Source organism: Solanum pennellii, chromosome 4 (genome assembly GCF_001406875.1).
Source record: "Solanum pennellii chromosome 4, SPENNV200".
Classification (NCBI taxonomy): domain Eukaryota; kingdom Viridiplantae; phylum Streptophyta; class Magnoliopsida; order Solanales; family Solanaceae; genus Solanum; species Solanum pennellii.
This window is the reverse complement of record NC_028640.1, coordinates 21,851,996-21,863,234: the sequence shown is the minus strand read 5'-3', so window position 1 is coordinate 21,863,234 and position 11,239 is coordinate 21,851,996. Positions and strand designations below refer to the sequence as shown.

The window sequence follows — 11,239 nt, the reverse complement described above, 5'->3', positions numbered from 1 at the left end:
CTTGTATCTCATAGGAAGAAGTGTCTTCACCTTGTCTATCAACATTGAAGCACATTTTTCTCTTTTTGGAAGCTTTCAAGAACCTCGTGGTTCTGTACATTTTGAGTTGCCTCACTTGGCTTGCTTCAAAGGATACCTGCAAATGTTAGCAAACAACTAGATAAATAAAATTTGTTAGGACAACTAGAGAACTAAAATTTACATGACTTAGAAGAAAAATGTGACAACCCTCTCACATATCTCCACCCAACTCTCCTTTTTCCACTCTCGAGTTGTAACTTTTCACACCCTTACTCCGCTTAATCCTTTGTCTCTCAGTTTTATCGGAGATAGGAAAGTTCCAATGATTCATTTTTAAAGGTTAGAAAATTCCTTTAAGTTTAATTTCCATTTTGGTGCACAAGGAGTGGGTGTTTTGACTTCCATTTTCAAATCCTTAGTTCCAACCTTACAAGGAGTATCTAGTTTTTCATCCAAGCGTAATTCCTTAGGGTTATCTTCATGATGAATAGCTTTCCTCTTTTGTACCATAAAGTTGACCTTTTGAAACATCCGCAAGAAATCTTTAAAATCTTCCCTCAACATTCAAAAAGATTCTCTTAACTCTACTACTTCATGTCTTAGTGTTATTCCTCCTCTACCTCCAACTTCATCACCATATATATAACAAGAAACATTGAAGCTAGGATGAGAAGAATAAGTCATCACATTTCAAGAAGTAGTGAATGTAGTGCTTTTGTGATCCACACGATAACCTTAAAATGGTCTCGCCCAAACATTTATGCCTTCTTTTAAAGAATAGGAAGTAGAACAAGACGAGGAAGAAAATTTGACCTCACAACTTCTAGATTCTACTCAAAGCATTCATCAGGACTAAAAGAATTGTACCTCATATCACCATCATAACCATGGTACAAGGCTTGAGAACCTTCATTGTCGCAATGGTATACACCTTAAATATCTTCTACACCCTAAACATCATCACAAGAATCATATGTTCCAGTCATCTCAAAATCATCTCCGGAGTAGTAGTTCTCACCAATATCATGGTCATTATCCCGTGAGACAACATAAGAATCACCATCATAAACAAGAGCCCCATTTCCATGATTATAAGGACCTGCATAGACAAAACAAAACTCATTTACATTATGATGTTAACTTACATTTCTACAAATGTATTCACTAATGTGATATCCATAATATTCAAAAGTTACGAATGATATTCTTTTTTGTAATAACCTTAGGTACCTACAAAACCTATCAAACAAGGTTAGTAGAAAAAATTCTCAGACCTCTGATATTTGAACTCACACTCACCTTCCTAAAGCGTCTTCCCAAAGTTGATAGAGAACTACATTTACCTAATCAATTCACAAGATTACTAATTCTTTATGGTGAAGTGGATTATTGTGATTCTTGAAACAAGAATGACCCAAAAATCCAAAGGAATTTAATCAAGAAGGTTATCAACGAATTAATATAAGAAAACTAAAAGAAAGAAGTTCCAAAAGATTCGTACTCAAAATAAACAAAGTAACAAAAGTAGAAGGATTACTACTTCTTACATAATTTGAAGAATCAAAGAAATTATTTGATTATTAAAAACTAGTTAACAAGTAAGCAAAGATGTTAATGATTGTTAAGTAGTTGAAAAATAGAAGTAAAATTAGTTTAGAAGAAGAAGAAGAACAACAACAAAAACAACAAGATAAAGTGAATTTGGACATTTAGAAAATTTATAAGTCTAAAAAATTCATTTATTGTAAGACTTTGATTCGATGATTTGATATTTAAAACTAGTTACCAAGTAGTTAAGGATATTAGTTAATAGTTAGGGAATTGAAGGGAAAAGTTGTAGTAAAAGAATCACGAATTTTTGACAATTAGAAAAAATTTTAGGTCAAAAACTTCCCATACTTAGAATTATTTTGGACTTTCAAGGGAAAACCTACCATTTTCAGCCTCTGAAAGTGACCCTCACGCGCTGGCGTCTGGGCCTTATTGGTGCTGGCAGATTGTGTGTTGTCCGCTGACTGGCCCCATGTAGCTGCTGACTCAGCAGGCAACTGTTGACTTTAACCATTGGCTGTTAAAGTAGTTGTCCATTTGGAAATTAATTAATTAATTTTTTAAATTCAATTTTTATTTTTTTTGAATTTCGATTTAATTTTTTTCAAAGTTCCACAAGTGGACCAATAAACACTTTGACCGAGTTTGACTTGAGAATATTGCATCAACTGTACCTTCTTTCATCTTCTTCAACAACAACTTGAAGATTATCAAGAACACCTAGAACTCCAAGAGCACACAATAAATGTCATTATACTCAAATAAACTCGTATTTGGCTGAAAATTAAGGATTATCTTATCTTTAACTTAGAGAACAAATCCCACTAATTATTAATCTCCAATTTCTCCTCAATCAAAAGAGCCACTTACAATGTTTGAAAAACTTGAAACTCCTCATAGATAACTTCACTTCTACAAATCCGAATTGAACAAAATTTGAAACGTAGACTCGAAATACACTAGGAAACAATGATCTAGTGTCAAATATAACAAATCAAAACAAAAAAATTTCAGATTTTTTTTGGACGAATTTTTGACTTTTTGTTTTTGTTTTTGCAACCTAAGAGTAGATTTGTAAGAATAATTCTAAACCTAGGTTCTGATACTATATGATAAGGGTTCCATTTGAGGAAGAAACTAATTGAAATCAAAAGTAAGATTAGACAACACAAAAGTAAGATAGATTAGAAATAAGAGATGAGAAAGAAGAAAGGTTAATTGATTGAACAATCAACCAAGGAAGAAGAGAAGCTTGAATTCAAAAAGAAACAACTAGAATTGAAAACGACAAATGAGCAAGCTCAAGTGAAATCAAGGTTAGGAAGTTCTAAATCAACAATGAAAATCCACCCATCAATAATCTAGATTAAGAAACACTAAGCTAATCTAACCTAAAAGGATTCCACCATTTAAATACACTCTTGAAAGAGCTTGTTCATTTAACTTAAAAATTCATGTAGTCTATGTCTTCAAAAATAAAAGAAACTACTATTTATACTAATAAAATAAAGACACTTTTTATGACATTTTTACCCTTAATGATGTAAGGGCCTTGTTTGGTTGTCTTCTTTTGTGAATTTTTTAAAATTATGAGATGACCATTTGTACGAATGACATCTTTCTTATTTCTCTTAACTAACATTCCACACATTGTTCTTCTTGATTTTGTGTCCATGAAGCTCCTCTAAATCTTTTATGTGATCCATGTTATCCATGTTGTTATCATTTTCGGGTAGTATTAATTATTGATATTAGGTCATTATAATACCATTACCCTAATCAAAAACCCCAATCCTCAATTAGAATAAAAAAATATGCTCTCCTTCTACCTAAATTCTCTCTCTAGTCAAGATCCTCCATTGAAGAACCTTCAAGTTCCAAGGAAAAATATTAAATTGTTCATAGTTTCATACCTAATTTTGTGGATAGAAAATCAATAATGTATAGTGATTTAATACTTGATTCTTGGAGCCAATTTCAAAGGCTTTTCAAAATATCTCAAAATACAAACCTATTTCGAATTCTAAGCATGGTATCTTGCATTAAAAGGTTTAAATTGATGATTAATGAAGTATTCAACGTTAATTAATGGTTTTGAGATTAAAAAAACTCCAGAAACTCATGTATTCCTTGGATTTCTAATTTTTGCTCTAATGTGGGTATATTGATGATGATCTAATTATGTTCAGTTCATGTTTAGATTGTTATTGGGTATTGAATTATATGTTGATCATGGTTCGAATTGTTCATAATTATATTCATAGTATTGATATCTATCTTGGGTTTTGTTGAATTGTTGATATTGATTAATTAGTGGTCTTAGGCTTATGGGTTTTGTAATTTGTAAGTTCCATTAATATGTGGTATTGTTGGAGATGTTGAGGGATGGTAATTGTTGCTATTGGAAGGTGGTAGTTGACATAGTTAATCATTTAATGTAGAATTGAAATCGAATTCTTATTGATTTGTATGGTCCACTTATTGTAACAATGTTTGATTGTTATAATGTTATGATCATGGCCTTGTCGGCATTATTATATGAATTGTAGTACTATCATGTTATGGCTTAGATGGGTATATAATGTGAAGGATGATATGGTATATGTGAATGTATAAATAGTCTTATATGGATGCTATCATGTTATCATTGGAAGTACTCCTTCTGTAATTGTTGATAAATGAAAATGAAGAAGAGTCTTTGTAGAATGATGTTGTATCTTTTATTGGTAGATCTAGTTTTTCCTACTTGGTACTTGAATTTTATTGAATAAATGGTATGATAAATGATGTGTCTTGACTTGGTAGGGTTAGGCACCCTTGTCTTAAATGAATGAAATAATGAAAGACTAGCATCGGTAGACCTAAACTAGGTTCCCTTCTATGAATGACTAATATGGAACCTTTAATATGATAAGAACGTTAATATTGAAGTAAACAGGATAGAACCAGCGTGGTACCCATATCATGAATGACCTATCCTAATGAACCTTGATCGGCAACCCTTGTGGACTCCTTCTTGGTAGCGGTATTTTTAGTGGGTAGGACATCGAAATGGTACCTTCTAAAATACAATTATGTGAATGAACGTCCTCTATGAGAACCAAGGAAAAGCACTGAGTGGATATGCTTGTTGTAGTAGCTCTACTTGAGAATGATACTAGAGTACAAAGAAGCCCTTGGTATCCCTTAAACCATGTGCCTACACGGGATGTGTCCTAGTTCTACCTTTGGCAAGTAGAAAACCTTTTACGGTGTGGGGTTTTGATGACATTGGACTCCATACCTAGCTAGTGTGCTCTATGTCATTTAATGCCTGTTCTCTTCATGTGGGATGTAAACTTTAGCTATTGGATAGGTTCTACAACGTGTATGTAGTGGTATGGAATGTTATCTACAAATGGCATGAGTAGGCTTTGAAGTTTCTAGAGTGTCTTCCCTAGGTCTTCAAAGACCATTATGTAAAGTCCCCTATTTGTTAGTTTTCTCCTAAAAAGCTTAAATGAATAATGTTCACTTAGTAAAGATATAGTTAGTTATAAAGGTTCCTACCTAGGATTGCTTGAGGAGCACTTTAGGTTTTTATTGAAGAGGTTGTATGGGTGGTCTCTTAACCTCTTACCTAGGTGGGTCTTAGGATAACCTTCGTTAGAGGTTCTAAATGGATGAATGGGTTTTGTAATGATTGTGGTCATACCTTACTTGTGAATATTGACTAAAATATGTTTCTTATACTTGTCGTATGTGATTTTTAGCATAATAGCATGAAAAGCATATTTTAATTAAAGTGTTCTTTTTTGCATGGTTTTCTTGCATATTGTCCATACATAGTGCATTAATTGTGCTAATTCCATATGTTTCTTTATGTCTACAACTGTAGGTGGTGGCAAATGAGGAATTGTAGTATTGATGCTCTGGAAGTAGATTTCTCTCAAGATTGGTATGACCTCATATGCTCGAGAAGATGGACTATGTTTCTAGTTTTATTTCATTAAATACTTTGTATTAGACTATAAGTTTCAAATTGATATAAGGGTCGTGAGCCTAATTTTATTGTCTTAATGTTCGAGTCTATGATGGCTTATGATGAGACTTAGTTCTTTTATGTTTTATAAAAGAGTTTCCTTGTTGACTTTATTTAGGAAAAGTTTGAAATTCCGTACTACTTTTCATACTTATGTAATAAATGCACGCTGAAAGGCTTGTATAACACCCCCGGGAGGTTGAGTTCGTCGTGTGACGACTAGGGGGTGCTCCCATTTGTTACACTCAACCCGTTACAAGCCCTAAAAAGAGCTATTTGATCTTGACTGAGCTGAAACAAGTATTGGTTGGAAAATAAGGTCAACCATATGGGTGGACCAAGTGTTTATCTTTGTGAGTGTGCGAGTTTTATGTGATTCCATAACAATAAAGTATTGAGAAATTGTGTAGGAATATGGAATCAATATTTGTGTAAGGAAATCTAGGCAACTTTTTTTGAGCTTGAACTCGCATTTGAAGCAAGCATTGTGAGCTTGAGAATCTTTTGTAATGATGAATCAAAACTTGAACCTTTGAGCGTACAATTGACCCTTGCATGAGTAAGTTGAGTCTTGTTGTCTACATTCATAATTGAGTCTTGTGTATCACTGTTCGGGGCATCCTTTTTGAACTGCTGAACATAAATTTTACTTGACCAAAACAAAAAAGTTAAAGTTGAGAGTGTTGATGAGTATGATATTTGGATCATTTAGGGCTCATTGAAAATGATATAGTGTCCTCAATGTTTATTTTATGCAAATCACTAATGTAAAACCCTTGATTTCTACGTATATGGATTAGGGGACAAAATCATGGACACTAATTTGTAAAGAGAAATAATGTGAGATTAAACAACGGAGAAATGAAAGTATGTTGATAACCAAATCCCTTTGGCGAGTTGTTGAAGGGTCATTACTTCGCCTAAAATTCTAGATTACAAAGCCTTGAAAGATAAAACCAAGATGGCGAGAAAAAGGAGCAGTTGGTGAATCGTTTAGTAGCTCCGAGATGCAGTGTTAGATTGCCCAAAGTTACAGAACTTGAGGAAGCTTAGGAGAAGGCAAAGAGGCAAAGACTTAGACCAAATGGTGGATCGCCGAGTTGATTGGCGAGCTCGACTTACTGCGCCAAATGGCCCTTCGTGTAATATTTTGGCGACCATAAATACGTTTTTGAACGTTTAGTATGGGGGGTTTAAGTTAATCATCTGTCATTTTGTTATTTTTTACATCGAACTATAAGCATTGAGATAATTTTTCCTTAAATTTGAAGAATTTAACTTTTTCACTTTTGAGAAATTAAAAGTGAGTCTTTGAGATTCTTCAACTTGAAGTATTGAAAGGACGAAATTAATCTTATAAAGTTTATTGAGACACAATAGCAATTTTTATTTTTTGAAAATGTTTAGCTAAATCTCCAATTCATGGAGTTTGATTATGTGATTATGCGGTGATTTAGTTTTTTGGTACAGTTAATTGTTAGTCTAAATGTTTTTTAGAAGTGATTTCAATCATTAATTGTTGTTTAATTTAAAGAATTGTAGTTGCAAATGCAGTTTTACCTTTGTGTTTTTGGCTTGCTCGAGAGAGAGAGGTTTTAAAACCAAGATTATTGATTGATTGATGTGGGTATTAGGTTTTCATGGGTTCATCTCGAGAGAGTGAGTCCTAAACCCTTTTCCACTCATTCAGCTTAGTATAGTTAATGAAATAAATCATATGGTGTTCTTATTTTTATGGTTGTTGATATTCGAGAGAAATCAACTAGATTTGGGATAATTTGTTCGATAGAAAGTTCATCCCCTCTAATTTCTAGCTTATTCACTAATTTAAAACTATTTTTAATAATTGCAACTACCTATTTTTATATATTATCGTATAATGGAATCGCATCACAAGAAACTGTCTCATAGTTGTTATTTTTGTGTTGATTGCTAGTGTATTTGATTATTTTTAACCAAGATCCCCTTACTTTACATTCGTGTCAACCCTTGATTCTAATAATGCCTTTATTTGATAATAGAGAAAAAGGTCAAATGCCCCCTCAAGCTTTGTTCATGTTTCCAACTACACACTTAACCTTTGCGGGGATCCTATTACCCCCTGAACATTTTTTTATATATTATTTCACCCTCAGACGCTGACATGGTCACATACGTGAACTCACCTCCGTGTGGCGCGTAAGAACTTAAAAAAATTTCAATGTGGAGTCCAAATAATCCTCCCAACGGTAACTTTACTCTTTATTAATCATAATTTTTTTTTTCACTTTATTCTTCATCCACCATTGTTCTTTGTTCATCTTAAACAAAAGCTCCCTCTTCTTTGTTCTTCATCCACCATTGTTCTTCATCAACCATTTTTTTCTTATTATCAAACATTTTCGTAACTTCTTCAACTAAGATTGAAGTTAGGGTTTCAAATTTTGTAGAATTTTAGCTTGATTTTCCCCCCAGTTAGACATGTATATTTTTTGTTATTAGGGTTAGTAATGTCTTACGTGAAATTTAATAAGCTATGCATGGAAGAATCAGACCCGATACTCAAAACCATAGTAAGATGCAAACATGGAAATTTGTTTCATATGAAGACTTTTTGGTCGAAGTCAAATCCCGGTAGACGATTTGGTCATGCCCCTACTATGGTGTATGTTACTTTTCTTCAGTTATTTGATTTTGTATAACTGATGTGAATATTAATAGCGTAATATATTATTTTTATTTTTCAGTTGCACAATTGTAATTTTTTTCGATGGTGAGATAGAGAAGAAATTGATCCAAAATCCCAATTTATCCACCCAAAATTTTTGAACAAAATCAAACAGTTGGAAGATGAAGTTTTGAAGAGACATATTCAAATCAATGAGCAACAAGTTTTGATTGATAATTTGACAGGAAAGAAGATGTTAAAACGAAGAAATTTTAAATGGTGTACTGATTGGAAGGTCACTTTATGTATTTCGATTTGTGTTGCAGCTTTGTTCATGAACAACCTATTTCAAAGTAGGGTTCATTCAAGTATTGAACTAATTGAATTGCCATAATGTATGTCAGTAGTTAGTAGTGAAACGAGTTGAAACTTTATATTGATTATCATATGTATTATGCGAAATTTTGTATATGAATATCATTAAATATTTCAATTGTAAAACATGTCTTTAGTAGACATAACACCATTTTAAAAAGTGTCTATATTAGTGTCTATGCTACGATAAATAAGGATAATCATAACACAATTTGTATGTGAAACGACCTTTAATAGACATAATCGATTGTAAAACAGGCCACACACAATGTCAAATTACAATAAAAGATCAAAACAGAAACATAATTTGATGTTCACTACCAGTACATCATCATTCAAAATGGGAAATGTTTTCTTGCCTACTTAAAACAGTAATACAATATCATTACTTCCTAGATTTGATTGGTTGAACTACTTCCTATTGATTTTCTCTGTTCCCCTCTCATTTGTCGAAGTTTTGTTGTTATGATTGCTGCTTTTCCATTCCATTTCAACTTGGGTGCAGTACTTGGTTTGTGACCAATATCAACAGTAACATCAGCAGATTTTGTCACCTTTGTTGAACCAGTAGAGAAGATCTTACAACTTGACATCCCAGGCTGTATTTAAAGTATGAAATAATACTTACTGAATTTGTAGTTAAACATTAAAAAATAGGATAATTGAATCAATAGAAAGCACTAACATTAAGACCTTTGAATCCATCTTCAGCTTGAAACATACCCATTCCAATGACTGCTTGCCTTTTGTATGAGGTTGTGTTTCTCCTACCCCTTCCTCTTCCTTTGTTTCTATTATCAGGCGATGGACATGTAGAAGGTGCACGAGGTGCTACAGGTGGTCTTCCTCTTGCACTCTTTGCATGTGTTGCAGATGCATTAGGTGCACTAGGGGTGGCAGGTGGTCTTCCGCTTGCACCTTTTGTAGGTGCTGCAGATGCACTAGGTCCTTGAGATGCACTCGGTGCAAAAGGTGGCCTTCATCTCGACCTCTTTGCAGGTCTTGGAGATGCACTAGGTGTTGTAGCAGATAGTCTTCCTCTTGACCTCTTTGCAGGTCCTTGAGATGCACTAGGTTCTGCATGTGGTCTTCCTCTTGACCTCTTTGTAGAATGCTCAGCTTCTATTTGTTCTTTCTATGTACATATATTTAAAATAAATGTAACTATTACATATGAGATTAATATCACATACCAAATAAATGTTAAAGATTTTACCTTTGGTCTGCCGAAACCTGAAGTTTTGGCCTTTCCCTTTTCTATATTTGATGGGTCTTCCCTTGCTGATGACTCAACCTTTTGTGGACATCCTCTCTTGTTGTTGCCTCTAACATTACATTTACTACATGTCATGGAAAGTCCAGTTCTAGGTGGCTCTCCATATTTTTTACTTTCACCAGCTTCCTTCTTTCTAAGTTTACATGGCCTACGAGGCATGCTTTTTTTTAGGTGGTGCAACTGTCGGGTTAGTAGATTTAGGACACATGTCCATGTTTGTTATAGGTCGAAGGATATTCGCATAAGTCTTCAAGTAAGTTTCCTTACTATAACAATGGTCGGTGTAGTGAAGGGGTTCACCTTTATTAAAGTAAATGGCAACCACAGCATATGCACATGGTATGACTTTTAACTGCCATACCCTACAACTACAAATCCAACTACAAAGATCCACAATGTGTTGAAATGGTCCTTCTCTCACTTCAAACCCATCAACTCCATTCAATTAAATACAATTCATTGACCTATCAATATTCTCTTGTAGTACCTTTATACACATTGGAGTAAAATAACGCATCGAAGTATTTGTGAACTATCTTAAAATTGTTATTATGGTTATCATTTTTACTCTTATCTCTTGAAGCATAGTGATAATTGTCTTGTGTCTAGGTGCCAAGATCCATGAATTAAAGCACTCAGAGAAATTGTTATGAACAGAATAACATTTTACTTGAGTACTAAAGTAACCCTTACACCAGAACTCTATGTTGTCATACATAAGATCATCCGTCATTTTTTCTGTACCAAGCAACTTCATATTTGCAACATTTTTCCTCAATTTAGATTCAAAGGTACTCTTTGCAATAGACCAAAATAGTTGTCTTCTTTAGAGACCTCTCCAGTCCTTAGCCAAGTTAGCTAAGATGTGTCTAGCACACATTCTATGTTCAGCAACAGCTAAAATATTTTGAATTACTCGTATTAATCCCTGTAATCGATTTAGATGTGTTATAATAACAAATATATGAAAATTGATAAAGACAAATACAAAATAAAAAAATCGTACATATACCTTCTGCATATCTGTAATCAGAGTAAGATTTTCACCATCTCCTTGTCTTAGATCATACTTCAAAAGTTTGATAAACCATGTCCATGTATTCTTTTTTCATACTCAACTACTGCCCAAGCAAGTGGCCGCATCTAGTTATTACCATCTCTGGCCACAACAACTAACAATTGTCCTCCACAAAGCCTTGTAATGAAATAACCATCTAAACCAATGAATTTTCTGCAATTTTGGAATGCCGTCTTCAATGGATCAAAACATATGTAAAATCTCTGAAATACTGGCCTACCAAGAACATCAAGTTCACTATGTTTAAAAACACAAGTTCTCCCTGGATTG

General features: G+C 33.5%; 1 pseudogene; it reads right to left on the bottom strand.

Annotated features, from left to right (window-relative positions):
• Nucleotides 1-971: 971 nt before the first annotated feature.
• LOC107016586 lies at nucleotides 972-10,105 on the bottom strand (annotated as a pseudogene).
• Between the last annotated feature and the right edge of the window lie 1,134 nt (nucleotides 10,106-11,239).